Source organism: Vicugna pacos, chromosome 12 (assembly GCF_048564905.1).
Source record: "Vicugna pacos chromosome 12, VicPac4, whole genome shotgun sequence".
Classification (NCBI taxonomy): Eukaryota; Metazoa; Chordata; class Mammalia; order Artiodactyla; family Camelidae; genus Vicugna; species Vicugna pacos.
The window spans coordinates 4,444,679-4,461,714 of NC_132998.1; the positions used below are offsets into that span (position 1 = coordinate 4,444,679).

The 17,036-nt window shown below is 38.5% G+C and overlaps 1 long non-coding RNA gene across 1 annotated transcript in view; it reads left to right on the top strand.

Moving 5' to 3' along the window:
• LOC140700024 (uncharacterized) overlaps nt 1–15,779 on the top strand; it is a 155,637-nt gene extending 139,858 nt beyond the window's left edge. The window contains exons 2-3 of the long non-coding RNA XR_012078223.1: nt 5,426–5,486; nt 14,806–15,779. This is a non-coding gene — a long non-coding RNA (uncharacterized lncRNA). The remainder of the gene's footprint in view (nt 1–5,425; nt 5,487–14,805) is intronic.
• The last annotated feature ends 1,257 nt before the right edge of the window (nt 15,780–17,036 follow it).

The window sequence follows — 17,036 nt, forward strand, 5'->3', positions numbered from 1 at the left end:
GGAAACTAATCAAGTATTAAAATTTTGGACTATATACAATCTGAAAATAATCTTAACAGATATGCTGCAAGTCCGCTCTAAGTGTCATCATGGGTGCTTATGTATTTTTTTCTATTCAATTTGATGAATAAGAACCAGAGCATTTGCTACACTAAGTGGCTGACTCCTCCACAGAAATTCTCTCTGACACTCATTTTCAGGATTGTGTGATATTCCACTCCAATCATGACGTTGCTCTGGGGGTTCAGGCACTGGTCACTCTGCCAGGTGACCACACTCCAGAGTCGGCGCTCCGTGGAACCCAATTCTGAGTCAAGACTCTTAAACAAAGGCACGCTTACTCTCAGGCCCCTGGAATTTATATTCTCTCTTGTTTTTCTTCTTTCTCCCAACTTTTCTCCTCTTTTTCCTACATGCTTTTGAGAGAGAAAAAACCCAGACACCCTTCTAGGCTAGAGAAATGCAAACGCATCTGAATGTGTGGGACAGATGCTCCCAGTTCCTGGCCAAGTCTAGGAGGTGAACCGAAGTGACAGGAACAAGGCATTACTGTGTTTTGGGAAAAGCCCTTCTCTGACAGTGTGGGCAGAAGGGATGTAAGGGCATCTAACACACCTATGTACACTCGCTTTGATGTCTAGAAAGCCATCATTAATATGCAAGTGTCTCACATAAAGACAAAACAGTTATCTTATGTTTAAAAAAATAGATACAAAATGGTGAATTGGAAAAAAACACAGTGCAGGTGTCCCAATACTGTATCTTTTCACATCTTTTCTACTTGCTCTTCAGGTTTGTATAGTAGAATAATCTTATATTTTTAGAATCCTGGAAAGGGTCTCCAGATGGTTTAGAATAATCTATTTCGTTAATTCTTGAACTATTGAATGATGTAAACTTGGGACTTATCAGATACTAGAACCAGTCGTGAGCTCTGGAATGTGGCTGCCACGACTAAATCCAAGCTCGTCTGTCTGCTAAACACCCAGCTTGGGACAAGCTACTTCATTCCTGCAAGAATCGGTTTGCTTCTCTGTAAACTGGGTACAAAGTAGCTGCATCGTAAGATTTCTATGAACGAACCCACTTGAGTACAGATGCTGAGCCTGGCGTTTAATAATTACTCAATAAACATTATTACTTGTACAATGTTTTTTGTTCCTCTAATGCAATAAAAATCAAAAGCAAATTCTTCAGCATCCAGGTCCACCAAAATCAAATTGGATAATCAGGTGTGAGTTGACTTTAAGTCATGACGTATTACGGCTATGAAGCCAAAATACCATCAAATAGAGGCAGCACGTGGGTGGAAAAAAAGCAGGAGAATTGGTGCCAAGGGAGTATTTTTAGCTCCAGTTTCTCCAATTACCAGTTATGTGACCTTGAGTAAGTCACTCGATCTCTGAGGCTCAGCTTTCTCATAAGGAGAAGAGAGTAACACACACACCACGGCATGTGTCATGGGACGTAAAAGGGATCATTTTGGAAAATTAAAACTAGGAATGTTAAACTGAGTAAGGAAAACTTGCTGCGCTTTAGGAGACAATAAGAAACAGAAACAGATAAGCCAAAAAAACCACATACTCGGCTGGAACGCCCCTCCTCGGTGGAGGCGGCCCTGCTTCTACAGTCTTCTCTCCCCGAGAACAATGTTGTTTACGCCTGCCTCTTTATTATCTCTAGGAATACCCTCCTCATCTGTCTCATAATTACTTCTTTATGAGTCCGTGGCCTATGGACATGAACATGTCTGATTTGTTTGCATTGCCCCTGCTCCTACCACCCAGACACACATAAGGAATGGCGCTCATCAAGTGAGGGTCTAATAACTGAACGCTTCAATGAAAGAATGTGCTCTCCTGATGTTAAAGATAGGATACAGCTGTATGTCATTTCTTAGAATGGGTGGCCAAGGGAAAAAAATCCATACCACGGTTTACCTAACAGTATTGTCTTCTGTGCATATACCTCCAGGTGCATGACTCTTGGGGCTGTCATAACTCGAAATGCCATGCTAACATTCCAGCGTCAAACAGACATCTCTTTTGTTGGGTGGATAAAGACTCCGGCCTGTTGGTAGGGCTGAAGCTGTACCGCCATCTGGAAAATACACTCGGAATTCTGCAGGAGGGCCAGAAAAGGGGCATTAGCTTCATGAATGTGGCGCTCATACAACTGTGTTGGAACAAAGCTGGCTGTGAATCAAACCCTGTGCTTGTCTGCCTGTCCCCCTGGAAGAGTTTATGTGTTACATTGGCTGCAGGAGACAGGCGAGGGTTTTAAGAAACAAGCAGAAGAGAGGATAGGATGTCATTGAAAACACATTTCCAGACTCCTTCTCAAGTGAAAACCCAGTAACTTTGAGTGGATCCACGCCAACAATGTTTCAGCGTTTCTATACATGATCAGACCAGTCTCATCTCATCTTGGCTTCAGTCACATGTGAACCATAGAAGCCTGCACTGTCTGGGATACTGTAAGCAAAGAGCCAGCTGTACACTCGAGCAGAACAGATCTGTATGGAAGGTTCTGGTTAACTCATAAACAATTTATAAACTGAAGCATTTAGCAGTTCTTGATTAAAGGTTTAAATCCTTACAGCTCTTTGCCAATGAAATATAGGATTTCACTCTTTATAGTAACCACCCTTTGGAAATCTTGGGGGAGAAAAAAATCCTGCTTCACAGCTAGGCAAAATTTTAATATTTAATCAGCTAACCTAAAAAAATGCTTGTGAGGAAAAACCTAAGCACTGACATGTGTATGAAATGCTTTATATAAATCTCTTCAAACTAAGAAGAGACAGGTTTTGTAGTGATAGTGGCTCAAAAATTCAAACCAATTTTGAAAAAAAGAAAAAACAAGAATTTAAACCAGATTTAATGTCTGGAAAATGAGTCATGATTTTACTTTAGTACATAGTTAATTATGGCTTTCCAAATTTGACAACACTGCGTCAGTATAAGCAATCAGTTCTTCTCTAAGGTCGCTTTTACTACCCCAGAAGGCTTAGTGATCTATCTAGCCCAACCCTTCCCTTCCAATTTAATGTAACCAGTGAAATCCCATTGTATGGATTGTCGGAGTCACAGCGTGATGGTTAAATCAAAGATCCATTAAAAGTTCTGGCCCCAAATCAACATGCCAGTGTACTCAACTGGAAGACTGTATTCAACTCAAGGCTTCTCAGTGTTGAGGACTGGGTCTTAATAATCTTTTAATTCCCAGAACGTTGGATAGACCTCTATACTTAGTAAACTCTCAGAAGATTTTGGTCCAAGAGCCTGGAGAAACTGATTAAAAATTCCACTAAAAAAAAATTTCTTAGTATCCTTATCAAGGCAGAATCAATACTGAAAGATTGTTAAATTTGTTATTCTGTTCTTTACATTTTGACTTTTAAATACCCTACCACAAGGCTGAAACGCGCCTTTGCCATAAGCCTATCTTAAATGAGCACAAAGAGACTGAAAGGTGGGGAGAGTGAGAAAAGTTAGCTGGGGAAACAGGTGTGCAGAGGAAGCGAAAGCAGACATGGAGAGGAAGACAGCTGCCAGCACCCCAGGGGAGGGAAAGCAAGCAGCAGAACTTAGTTTTATCACAAAATCAACTTCATTCATTTATAAAGAATTTCCCAAGGGATTTTTCAGAATAACAATCAATGAAAAGATCTTTAAAGAAGAAAAAAGAAATGAATCACTTTCATTCAATCCAATAAAACCTTTTCTTTATTTTCTGGGTAATAGATTCTCCTTTCAGGCCGTCCAAGGCCAGGTCTGCAGTCAGCATAAAATGAAGTTGAGCAATTATTTGTTGAATTTTAATTTAAAGAGTTGTAGATCATAATAATTTAGGTCAGTTATGATCAAGGATTCATGTCAGGGTGATAGCCTCCAGGACTTGAGTTAATGACCCCCTCCCTCAGTGTGGTGGGGAAAAGAACATTCCATCAGAGGGCAGGAAAGCTGGGTGCTCGTTTCAGATTCACCACTGAGCTAGCAGCTCTGCATCTCTTTGGGCCATAGTGGCATCATCTGCTCGCTGTAGATAATAATTTGCATAATCAAAGTTATCTTGAGCAATGAAATACTATACATAAATGAGTTTGTGCACATGAGGGGCTCTGCAAATATACTGAATTCACTGTGAAAACTCTCTCCCTGGTCAACCCATTGCACTTTGTGTAGGTTGTATGAACTTTTCTTTAGTAAGATATTATAAGAGATAGGGCTGAAAAGGAAAGTGGTTTGATGTTAAACTATAAAAGCAAATGTACTGGAGAGGGGGAAAAAACATGCTCCAATGTATGTATGTTAATATAAAACAAAGGGCTTTTTGGAAAAATCATTTCCTCAATAGTGTTCACGTTCTCTTTAGGGCTAAGATACAAGTATGATTCCACACTTTATGATGATAATGTGTCATTTTTCATTTGTCCACAATAAATGGCATTCTATCTTCAGTGGAATGAAAATTTAGTTTGTTTCCATTTTAATAATGCGAAGATCTTAGAAAAACAAACCTTCAGCTCAGTATATTTAAATCCATATATCATAAAAGCAGCTCTTTCAAAAGTTGAAAATGTCATTAGGCATTTTGCATGTAGTGAGCGCTTAGCCGTGCATAATGCTCATTTTTGTTATCATTAGGGATAATAATAGTTTACCCTTTAAGCCACACAAATATTGGCAGTGATATCAGGTCTCATTTAGAAATTTGGATTCATTTGAAACCTAAATACAGCTAGAGTGGGTGAATCCACATGAACCCAAACTCCAAACCCTATGAATTTTCCCCACAAATTTACATGACTTAACAGCCTCCTCACACGCATGTGGCTTAAACAACAACAAAAACATTATCAGGGATGCCAAGAAACTAGAGCAGAATTTCTTACTAGTCCCTTCAGTGAGAGACAGCTATGTCCCTGTTACTTTTACTGCTGCTGCTGATGCTTTGTGTTTGCTTCTAGTGAGGGATCTATTTAAATTCTCTTTAGACTTAACCACTAAACGTAGTAACAAAATGGGAATGCGTGAAAAATAAGCCTGACATGGTCCAGAGATAATAAAATTGTCTTTTTATAACTGTGTTATAGGGATGTTTTTGGACAGTGAAAGTCAATTCTTAATTAAGATGCAAAGTTATTTAAGATTAAGATGAAAAAGTTGTGATTAAGGTGAATATTTTCTGCTTGGCTTTTTAAATAAGTCTTTTTTCTCCTCTTCTATTGGCATAGCCAAATAAAAAAATATGACTGCAGTGGATACATTAATAATATCTATCTTCAGAGCTGGACTTGGCTTCAAAAATGCATTCTAATATTAAAGAATTTCTTATTGGCGATTCAATATAGATCCCTTGTTTATTAAAAAAAAAAGCCTCACACACATATATTAAAAATATACATATTATTCTATTTCAGTCAACCTGGGATTACAGAATTCTACTTTACAGAATAAAAAGAAGAAGAAAGAAAAAGAAAGGTAATTCTTTGGACAGAATGGGAATTTCTCTTTTACGATGAAATTAGAGAAAGACTCAGAGATTCTGTTGATCAGCAGTTTAATTTTACTCATGAGGAATTTTTCTAGCTGTTAGCCCTCAAAACCCATGTCTGCTGGCTCATAAGTTTAGTGCTTTTTAGATTCCATTATGGTTGCTCTTGAGTGCACAGAAACTTAAATTGAATATAAAGAAAAACTGTCCCCCAAAATGTCTCAAGTGTACTTAGGAAATATATTTTTAAATAATTTTCAATAGCTTTACAAGAAAAGAAAATTTATATTTATACTGTCCTTTAAAAAGACATATGACTGAGGGGGAGGGTATAGCTCAGTGGTAGAGTGCGTGCCTAGCATGCATGAGGTCCTGGGTTCAATCCCCACTACCTCCATTTAAAGAAATAAATAAAAACCTAATTATCTCCCCTTGCCCCAAATTTTTTAAATAAAGTAAAAAACTTTTGGTTTCATAGGTGTATACACCTATCAAAATTCATCAAATTGTACATTTGAAATATATGTAGTTTACTATACAGGAATTATACCACAATAAACGTGTTAAAAAAATAGAGTAAAAATTTTTTTAAAGACATATGACTTAAATATTTAATTCTTTCTGTTCTCTGAATGGAAAATGTATATTCTGGTATCTATGAGTATCTCTGGCATACCCATACTCATTTTTATACCTCTTTATAATGTCAAATAATTTGTTAAAAACGATTCTTTCTTGTTTTCAATATTTTTTGAAAGAGTATTTCTGAGTCTCAGAAATAAAACATTGTAAGAAAGGTTTAGGAATGTAGACCGGCAATTCTAAGTCACAGCTAGAACCAGGGACCAGTGACAACCAGGGTGGTGGCCACTAGAGACAAGCGAGAGTGGAGACGAGAGGTCAAAGCAGGAGCAAGGACAGCAAGGAATGGACTCAAGAGACCCCACAGGCCTGCTCCAAAGAGGAGAAAATGGCTTATGACCCGTCTCTCAACTTTTATTCCTTCCTTTTCCAAATCACAGCCGCAGAGACATTCAAACAGGCAAAAATCTCAGAGAGACTCACAGCATCCTCTGCGCGGCAGCCCACCAAATAGGTGGACCGTAACATATGCAGATTGTTTCCTATTGTTTGGTATTTATGCTTTACACAAGTCTCTGAGTATTTCTACAGAATTAATTCATTGTGGTAAACTGGCTAAACAAGCAAGTATAAAAATTTTAAGAATGTTAAGCCAAATTGCTTGTCAGGAAGATCGCCTGAATACTTCTTCTGATAACACATAAGCAACACCTTGCTTTGAACTCTTGCCAACACTGGCTGTCAAAATAAAACGCACGTGTATTTTCTAACGTAAGAAACAAAACTTCCATTTTCCACAAATAAAATAGCTTTACTGTGTTCTCTGACTGTAAAAATTGATACTTGCTTCTATTAACAAAAATTGAACAATCAAAATACAACAAAGAGAAGCAAAAGCCCCCAAACCTCTCAACTCAGAGATGTTTATGATTAACATTCTGGAGAATCTCCTTCAAAGCTCTATGTGTCTACCTCTGCCAATGTGTGTGCACAAAATTCTACACATGTGATCCAGCCATGATGCTGTTTTATAACAAAAATTTTCACTCTGCACCGGAGCACAGATATCTTTTCATGTCTCTCTCTATATATACACACACACATACACACAGAGTATTTTAATGAGCGTAAAATACTCTGTGTTTTTGTATTCCCACACCTTATTAACAGCTTCTCTTTTAAGGAAAACCTCAGTTAAGTTATTTCCAATCTTTTTGGTAAACAATGCTGTGAGCAATACCTTTGTGCTTAATATTTTTACATACTTTTTACATAGTTGTGCAGTGATGCCTTTAAGAAAATATATTTTAGTTGATTCCCTGGGGTCTTATGGCATTATGAAGTTATTCTCCAAACCACAATGAATGTGTGCTGCCTTTAGACCACCCGATCTGCAAAGATGTCTGATGCAATTGGGGGTAAGAAGAACAAATTTGATTTTTTTTAATACTGGATATCAAATGTGCCAACATTTAGAAAATCTGCACATATCCACATACCGATATTTTCCAGATACCCAATGTATGATGTCATAGAACCAAACATAGATAAATTACCCATTTACAGTATAAGATAGGAAATGAATTTAAAATAAGAAACAGTTTGAAAAGTTCATTAGCATGGCTTCAGATTCCACATTGCAACTAACCTTTAGGAAACTATCACTTGTCAACTGTTGGTGTAATATCAAAGAACAGCCATAATTAAATGAAAAGGCTCTTAAAAGTCTCCTTTTTCTAACACATGTCTATATGGAGCTAGCTTATGTACATATATATAATATTGTGTATATATATACAATACATATGTAATTATATATATTATATAATTATATAATATATAAATATAATCAGATATATTTCATTTTATGTGCATATATATATATATTTCAACCAAAACGACAGACCACAGCCAATTAAAAGCAGAAGCAGACATAAGACTCCATCTGTCTTCTATCAAGCCAGACATTAAAGAAATTTGCAAAAGTTGTAAAACAGTATTGTTTTTCCCTTAAACATTTTATTTTGGAAAATATGATTATCTGTCATAAAAATAAGCTGGTTCTACATTAACAGGTGATGGATTTGTTACTGTTATTTAATATCAATTAACAAATACGTATTTTAACTTCTTAGCTTTAATTTGGAACACGGTAAATATCAATAGATAAGAAACCCCTATAAACAAAAATTTGGTAGTCAGTTTTTAAAAATACAATGGGCTTCTGAGACTAAAATGTTTTCAAACACCTGACCTAACCAACAGAAAGTTACTCGGGTATACACCTCTTATACTGATAATCATCAAAGAGTCTGATAGAGGACACTCAACATTCCATTTGAAGGCTGTCCAGTCATCTCTCGCCCATTTCCAAATCTTGGACAATTTTCCCAAGAGTATTTACTATATAAAAGATCACATTTTATTATTTAAATTTAGTACTGAAGGGAAGATTTGAAATGTGTGCCAGAGCTTAGCCTTTAAAAAAGCAGGATCCCCGCCTGCTTTAAATTATACATTTATTTTATAGGACATCATAGGCAGGGTGAGGGGCCGGATAGAAATCTTTTATACAATAAACTATAGAACCACAAAGAAACAGCTGCCTTTTTCTTTTTTCCTGGACTCCCCAATCCAAGGGCAGTATGTTATCACTTAGGCTGTTCTCGGAGCAAGGAAGACCAGGGAAGGCACAAACTGTATCCATGATAGACTTTTTGAAGGAAATAATCAGGAAAGAGAAATAAACAAACCCAATTCCCCGCCCCCCTTGACAAATGCAGGACATCTGGTCACTTTAATGAGGCCCATGGATCCTAGACATTAGCCGAGGGCTCCTTCTGCTGTTCTTACAGAAACTCTAGGACTTGAGAGACTACAGTTTCTTATGTTAAAACAAACAGCTGAAAAGGGAATCTATTTGTACTAATGATTCCGTGGTAGACTGAAGGTACAAACCTGACTCTGAGAGCAAAACCACCATGTCTGCATGCCTGGAATTCACATTTCATGATGGGCTTGGAGCCCACGTAATTTAGCGCATGGATCTCCGTAGGCATGAATATTAGGGCATCGGAAAACAAGGGGGATTAATGCATGTTCCTTCAGGATAGTCAGTCAGTCTGTGGAGGAAATGACAAGAGGCAAGGAAGGCCATAGAGGAGTTAAGGAGCCAGCCATTTAACTCTTACAATTAAACCTGAAGTTGAGCAATCAGGCTTCAGTAGGATTTAGGCTCAAATGAAGGCTGCATACCATACCGTGAACGGGGGGAAAAAAGTACTTGACACATCGTTCGGGTACAACTTTAGGAGTTACTGAATAATTAAGGTGTTCCCCCTTCCTATGAGTAACAAGCCACTTGAAAAGCCACACCTGGAGAATCAGCAGAGACCCAGGGGGATGTTTAGGACTCCTGCAGTTCGTCTTCACCCGTGAGCCACCCGGGGCCCGGGGGGAAGTAGCTCAAGGCATCGAAAAATGACTAGAACTGCTGTTTCCTTCAGGAACGCTCTTTCTGTCTTGTCCTCTTTACTAAATGCCTCTTCTTTCAGAGCAGTCTCCTCCACTTGTTTTTCACACATACCTTGAATTATCAATAGTGGCCTGACCTGAGATTGTCACAGCAGAGGTAGCCAGCTAGCACAGCTGAACACAGCCCTGTCCGAGGGAACCCAAGCAAAGACCGAGTGCAGGCTGGCCAGAGGGACGGGAAACATTTCAGGTCAGCGGGTGTTTTCTCAGGTGCTGAAAGTTCCGTGGAAAGGTCTCATTTTCTCTGTCTCTCCCTGTTCTCTGTCTCTCTCTCTTCCTCCCTCTCCTCTTTCTTTCTCTCTCTCTGTCTTTCTTCTAGGGTTCAGGTACAGTGATAAAGAAGATGAGAAAGAGACGAGGGTTTTCCCGTGGGCGGCTCTCTCTTGCCGCCCCAACACACCAGCACAAAGAACTACACACCGAGGAGTCGGCAGCCGCAGCCTGACTGGTGTGAGATGCTTTAAAACGGGAGATAAAACGGGAGAAACGGGAGAAAAATCCCATTTGTACTAAGCAGTTCAGTCTTAGAATGAGCCTGAGGAACACACACACACACACACACACACACACACACACACACACACACTCTCTCTCTCTCTCTCTCTCTCTCTCTCTCTCTCTCTCTCTTTGTGGTGGTGGGGGAAACAAAATTTTAATCTAATCAACATAGGTGCTAAATTCAGAAATTCATCCAGATGAGTGAAAATTACCATTCCAGAGAAGACATTCTTTTTACATGGATATTGCATAAACTTTGGTATTTTCGGTGCAGCCTCCATGGACAGATACCTCTGATTATCGACAACACTCTGTGTGTGATACCAGCTGTTCTTTCTCTCCTCAAACTCCTTCCTACCTTCTGCTATCGCTAAAGAAACCATTTAAATGGTCTAATTAATAACAGTTGGTCTTCAAAACATGGAATGGCAGGACCTTCTCCTAAAATAATCTGACATACCGTCTCAGTTTACATTAAAAGATAATTGTTCACAACAAGAAGTGTACTGCTTTTTCTGGGCCCGTTCTTGCCTTTTAAACTTTCTTAATTTTGGTAAATCTCAGTTCACAAGGTTATATCAAATTAGGCCAAACTAAGCCAGCGACCATGTACACCGACTCATTTCCCAACTAAACGCAAGACATAAATTAAAAAACGTAATTTTTTACAATTAATAGGAAAGTTACATATATATGTAACTTTCCCCTCCATGCTATGGAAACTCTAGAAATGTAAAAAATACTCCAATGGAAAAAAAAATCAACAAAGAAAATAATTTGAAACAATGGCTTATATTAAAAACAAGACAAATGCCCAAAGTAGAGTTGCTTAATGCTAGGCCTCATATCAATTACCGCTTCTGCTCTCCCAGATGTGGCATCTGAAACCTGTCAACCAGCAATCACCTGATCAGCACTGGTTAGGCCATCTCCCTGATAGGGCCTTGCATCCCCCAAAAGGACAGGAATTTTGCAATAATCAACCTGTTTTTTTTGGTTTTGGTTTTTTGGAGTTTTTGCCTAGTACAGCTTCCTTGTTCCTGCTCCCTTCTGCTTATAAAACCTCTTGCCTTGCACAGCCCCTCAGAGCTCCTTTCTACCAACAGATTGGATGCCACCTGATTCCTGAATGATTGAATAAAGCCAATAAGATCTTCCAAATGTATTCAGTTGACTATTGTTTTTACATACAAATTAACTTCTTTAAGTCTAATTCTGTCTAATGTGCTCTTTACCCAGATTAATATAACACTTTGTCCATTTTGATACCATTTTTGTACTGTTGGAATTTTTTTTCATTATATAAATTTCTTCTCTAGATGTTAGCAAAAACTATTCCTTGTTTTACTAAGGCGGAAGAAATCTCAAACAAGTTTCTGTATCTCGGAAATTCAGCAAGAAGAATAAGTGCTAATTAAACAATGGACATACAAAACTTGTTTTGTTTGGATTTCATTAAATAAGAGACCCAAGTTAAACTGCTTCTTAGAGAGATTGTATGGGACACCTGGTGTTGTTAGCAGAGGGCCCTTATCAACAGAGTTTAGCACCTAACAGCCCAGCCTCTAAGCCTGGACCCAAGACCCACACAGGTACCACTACACAGGTTGCAGTTTCAAACTTCAGGAACCTCAGAGTTAATCCCAGGTCGAATCTTAGTCTCAAATCACCTCCCTAGACTCGACTCTCCATAGTCTAAAAAAAGGTTCGTTCTTTCATTTAACCTACTTTGCAGGGAGACTGTGAGAAGTAAATTTGTCAAGAGTTTCAAGACCTTAAAAGATAAGGAGTAGAGATTAGTATAATAAGTGCTTCCAAGCGCTTGCTCCTTACGTATTAACAATACATGTCAAAGTTTTTCTTCAAACTAAAAGAGGAGGAGGGGAGGGTATAGCTCAAGGGATAGAGTGCATGCTTAGCATGCATGAGGTCCTGGGTTCAATCCCTAGTACTTCCTCGAAGAATAAATAAATAAGCCTAATTACCTTCCCCCTCCACACACAAAACTACAAAAAATTTTTAAATTAAAAAAAATAGTAAAAGAGAAAAACGCTTAGAAAACTAGAATCTGATGTGTAGTAGTAGGAAGTTAGTAGACCTGAAGCTTTACCACTAAATAAATATATTATGGGCTTTAGCAGGCATTTTTAAGCTTCATTTTTTTAACTATGAAAAATTAATTATAGTATTTCTCACTTTACCTTTTATGGATAATTTTTTAGGATTAAGTTACATAAGTTATGTATAAACACCGTAAGCAATTAAGCAAATGCCTTCATATGAAATAGGAGAACTATCTGAACTGACAGTTCAGATCAAGTTCTTATGCATGATTTTTGTAAAGTTAGTGGAATTTTTGCACCATTAAGTTCATGCACTGGTCCCTGGTTCCATCTATAAAACTATTTCTCTTTTATCAAGATAGAGGGTTATTAATGATCTTATTAATTAAGAAAGTGAGTTTTGAGATGGACTCTAATACTGCCTCTGTAAGAAAAGCATACAGTATATTCCCTCTTTAAAATTTTGTATCCAGGAGGGGGAGGGGCTCGGTGGTAGCACACATGCCTAGCATGCATAAGGTCCTGGGTTCAATCCCCAGTACCTTCGTTAAAAATAAATAAGTAAATAAACCTAATGACCTCCCCGACAAAAAAAAATTTTTTTTTAATTTTTTCATCCAGGAAAATAAGGGGGGAAATGCATACCTCTCTCATAATTACTGTTGTAAAATTAATATTTGAAGTGATATAGTATTGAAATATAATATTTATCCTATCACAAAGAAGGCTAGCTTATTCCAGGAAAAAAAGCATGTTAACACCTTTCATGTTGACAAAAAGTAAGTAGATGGGAAAGGATTCATTGTATGAAGAAGATCTTTAAAAAATTCTAGTGCTAGAAAAGCATCCTTTAAGTGTGTATGAGATAATGTGAACTTTTTCTTCAGCTATACATGAGGAGGGTATCGTGAGATTGGCCAGGTGCTGATTAGGTGACCTGGCAATTCTCTAAGGATGGAGCAGGAATGTCCTTTGGTAAGTTTGTGAAAACTCCTCTGACAAATCGTTTTACGGATAACTACATGCTAGAGTCTGAACTCTGAGGAGTGACACTCAAATCAGTGCTATTCATATGAAATTAATACCTCATAGTTTTGATATTTACATATTTACGTTTGCAAAAGGTCCAGGTGACATTTTCTGATTTTCACTCTGTTTCTTTTCAGTAACTTGTTAATGCTCCTTGTTAACATTTAAAACCAGAACAGTAAGAGGGTTAGCCAGCTAAACTGAGTTTCTTCAGGAATAGCAGAGGAGTTCTAACTCAGGACATGCGAAATGCAGAGAGCCATAGCCAAGTCCAGAGAGCAAAGGAGAGGAGTGTTGTTTTAGCGAGGAAAGGAGGAACTTGGGCAGGGTTGTTCTGAACAGCCGTTCGTTGGAGGAAAGTGGGAGTTTGGGGCTGTGGCGGCTTCTCATTGGCTTAGTTGTTGCTTGGCAAGGAGATAAGCCTTCCCCCGCTGGGGGGGTGTGTGTGGGGAGGGGTGCTCTCGTGACAAGTCCTCCTGCAGGGCTTCCTGACTCCATTCTGAGTGAGGTATTTCTTTACTCGTTTTCACATCCTCTGTCTGTTTAAGATACAATCATCTTCAGGATGCAATGCGGCCAGAATCTAAGTTTTCAATAATCCCTTGATTAAAAAGGAAAGGGGCAAAAATCTCCCTCAAGGAACCCAAGGCAGAGTATTTATTAAAGGAGCTTCGATAAAAACGAGTCACTAAGAGTTGGAAGACTCTTCTTGGTGCTTTAAATGCCTCAGGCCCCTCGATTATCCACTCCCACTGTGTCCACAGCTAGGTTCCAGGGTTAATAACCCGGGAAGTGGGGTGAGGCTGGATTGACTGTCTTCTCTTTGCTCAGCATTGACTCTGCATCTTAATGTTGGTAGTGAATATATGCTGGGTAACAGGAAGATAATGAATAACGCCAATTAAATTCTCTCCTAGATTCATTTTACGTGACACTTTCACACTTTCAGTTTCTGGGCAGTAATATGTTTAGTGACAAAATTTTCATATGGATTAATAGATCTGTCTCTAGAATAATGGAAATGAGGCCCAAGCTCCCTCTGCCTCAAAAGTTCACGAGGTAGGGCATGATAACGGTCCAAGATTACCAATCACCAATACTGACTTTTCAGTCCCCAGAGAAAATTTAAAAGGCTAAAGTAGGTAGCACGTGTTTTCACCAGAGAAGATAAAAATATTAAAGCAAAAAATTCTTGAGATATAACTAAAGAATAATAAACTCTACGTAATTCAAGTACAATTTGATCAGCTTCGGCGTATGGATTCACCCATGAAACTATTGCCACGCCAACATAACAGGTCTTTGCATCACCGTCAAGTTTCCTGTGGCCCTTCGTCGCCCCTCCCTCCTGCCCTTACCTGCTATCCCTCACCAGGCAACTTCTAACTTGCTTTCTGTTACCATAGCTTAATTTGCAATTTATACAATTTTATATAAATGCAATAGTATAGTATACTCAGTTTTATTGTCTGCATCTTTCTCTCAGAATAGTGATTTCGAGATTCACCCAGGTTATTGATGTATTAATAATTTATTCATTTTTGTGGCTAAATAATGTTTCATTGTATGGATACACTGCAGTTTGTTTATTCATCCGCAGGTCAGACGCTTGGGTTGTTTCCAGTTTGTGGCTATCACGAACATTCCCCTGCCAGTCTTCTTGTGAACATCCGTCTCACTTTGTTTTGGCAAATACTTAAGAGTGAAATGGCTGAGATGCGTGGTAGATGGACGTTTACCATTACCAAGAAACGGTCACATTTTTCCAAAGTGATTTACCTTTTTGCATTTTCATCAGAAGTGTATAAAAGTTGCATTTCCTTCAAAACACTTGGTATGGTCTACTATTTTTTTTTTATTTTATTTGTTTAGCCAAACTAATTTAGCAGCAGCTACAGTCTCTCTTCAGCATTTTCAGCCACGTTGCTGTTGCTTTCCATGAGGTCTGTGGAGTCTCCAGAGTGCCTTTGCAATTTGGCAGGAGTTTATATGGAGATTTGGGGACCCCCACCTATGGATTCATCCTTTTCAGAATTTCCTCCTCAATCCTCAGCCACTCCGGAATCTCTGCACAGATACCACAAGCTAGTAAGACTGTGGTTTTCTGTTTGAGTTCAACCCGCCCTGTATCATAGACTGACCCTTAAGCAAATATGGCTCCCCTGTATTACAAGGGGTGGACCCCCCCAGATTCTGCCTGCTTCCGGATGCTCTCTAGCACCTTGTAATAAATAAATGATGTGAAGGAAAATCATTTCATTTGACTCTGATGCCCACCCCCATCCCTTTGGTTAGCATCTTTCTTTTCCCTGCCTTCCCTTATTTTATTTGGTTAAAATAAGTTTTAACTACAGTGGACCTACTTCTCTTGTGGTCCATTCCCTTCTTTACCTACTACAGAACGCCTTAAATTTGTACCATTTTATTAAAAACGTTCGTATGAAAGTCACTAACAAGTAATTCCTCGCCAGGCTGAAAGGCCTGTTCCACCTAAGTTACATGTGAAATTGTTGGCCTTGTTTGTTTCTTACTACATGGGTCAACGCCAAATTCCTAACCTCATCCCTTACCTTTAAATGTTCTATTTTTCAGTATTAATAAAGCTAAATGTTTGTGCTGCCATTTTTTTCCCTTAAAGATGGTTCTTTAAACAACTCTTCAAGATTTAAAGTTTTGGATTCAGATAGTAATATTAAAACACTGTAAAGTAAGCAACAGGCATTCATCTGCATTTAAAAAGTAGAATTTTTGCAAAAAGATCTTAGAGGTGCTAAAAAAAATCAGTCAGAGGTTGTCAAGGAGTGAAGGTAACATTTTCCTGTGTACTTCTCCGAATGATAGCTCAACTATCCCTCGAAAATACTTTTTCTGCTCAATATCCTGATATTATTTAAAGAGATGCTATTAGAGAAAAACAAGGAAATCTCTAGCTAAGAGAACATAATTGGGGAACTGCTCTGCATCTGGCTTCATCTCTGGAAAAGCAATCCTTGTGCCAGTTAGAGCCTGGAATTTAGTGTTTATATAAGACTAAGTAGTCAAGTTGGCTCCCATGAAAGCTGTAGCCAAATTTATAGGAAAATGGGTCACAGAGGCTTTCCAAGTACACATCAGAGGACATAATGTGAAGTCGAGCTACAGGTGAGCAAAGAATTTTTTTAGGAAACATATGTTTCTCAGGAAATAAATATGTTGCTTTTGGGGGCAGTTGGTGAAGAAACAGTGCAAGAATCCATAATATGAACAGTCATCCAATGCCTCTCAACACCTAGTAGAAGGAGGGGTCCAGACATGCCTCCGTGCCTTGGAGTGATCACAGATTTTACTGCTTCATTCAGTTATCAATACACTAAAATCAATCAAGGATCACATCTCAGATACAATGTTTTAGACTAAAAAATCCTAAAATCACATTTTCTTGCTTTTTTCATTTTCAGTGATTTCTGCATTTACCAAAAAGAGGTTGAGGGCACTTACGTAGTTCAGTTCCAAGTAAAAATCACTGAAATGTTCCCAACTCAACACACATCTATGGACTACCCATTATGTGCAAGGCACTGTGCCCAGGGCTGTAAGAGGCAGACAGACAAAATAATTCAGTCTAATCCAATGGAATAAATGCTACCATAGAGGCCAATACAGAGCATGGTGACTAAAGAAAAGGAAAGGGTGAACTCTTCCTGAAGGGACTGCCGAGGAAAGGACACTTGATAAGTGAAGAATGGGTGGGAGTTTGCTCGGGCGCAAGGTCAGGGGGGCGCTCCCTACATCCAGAGAACGCTGCTAGTTGCCTAGGAGACGAGAGAGCAGAGGAGAGCAGCCTGAGATGAA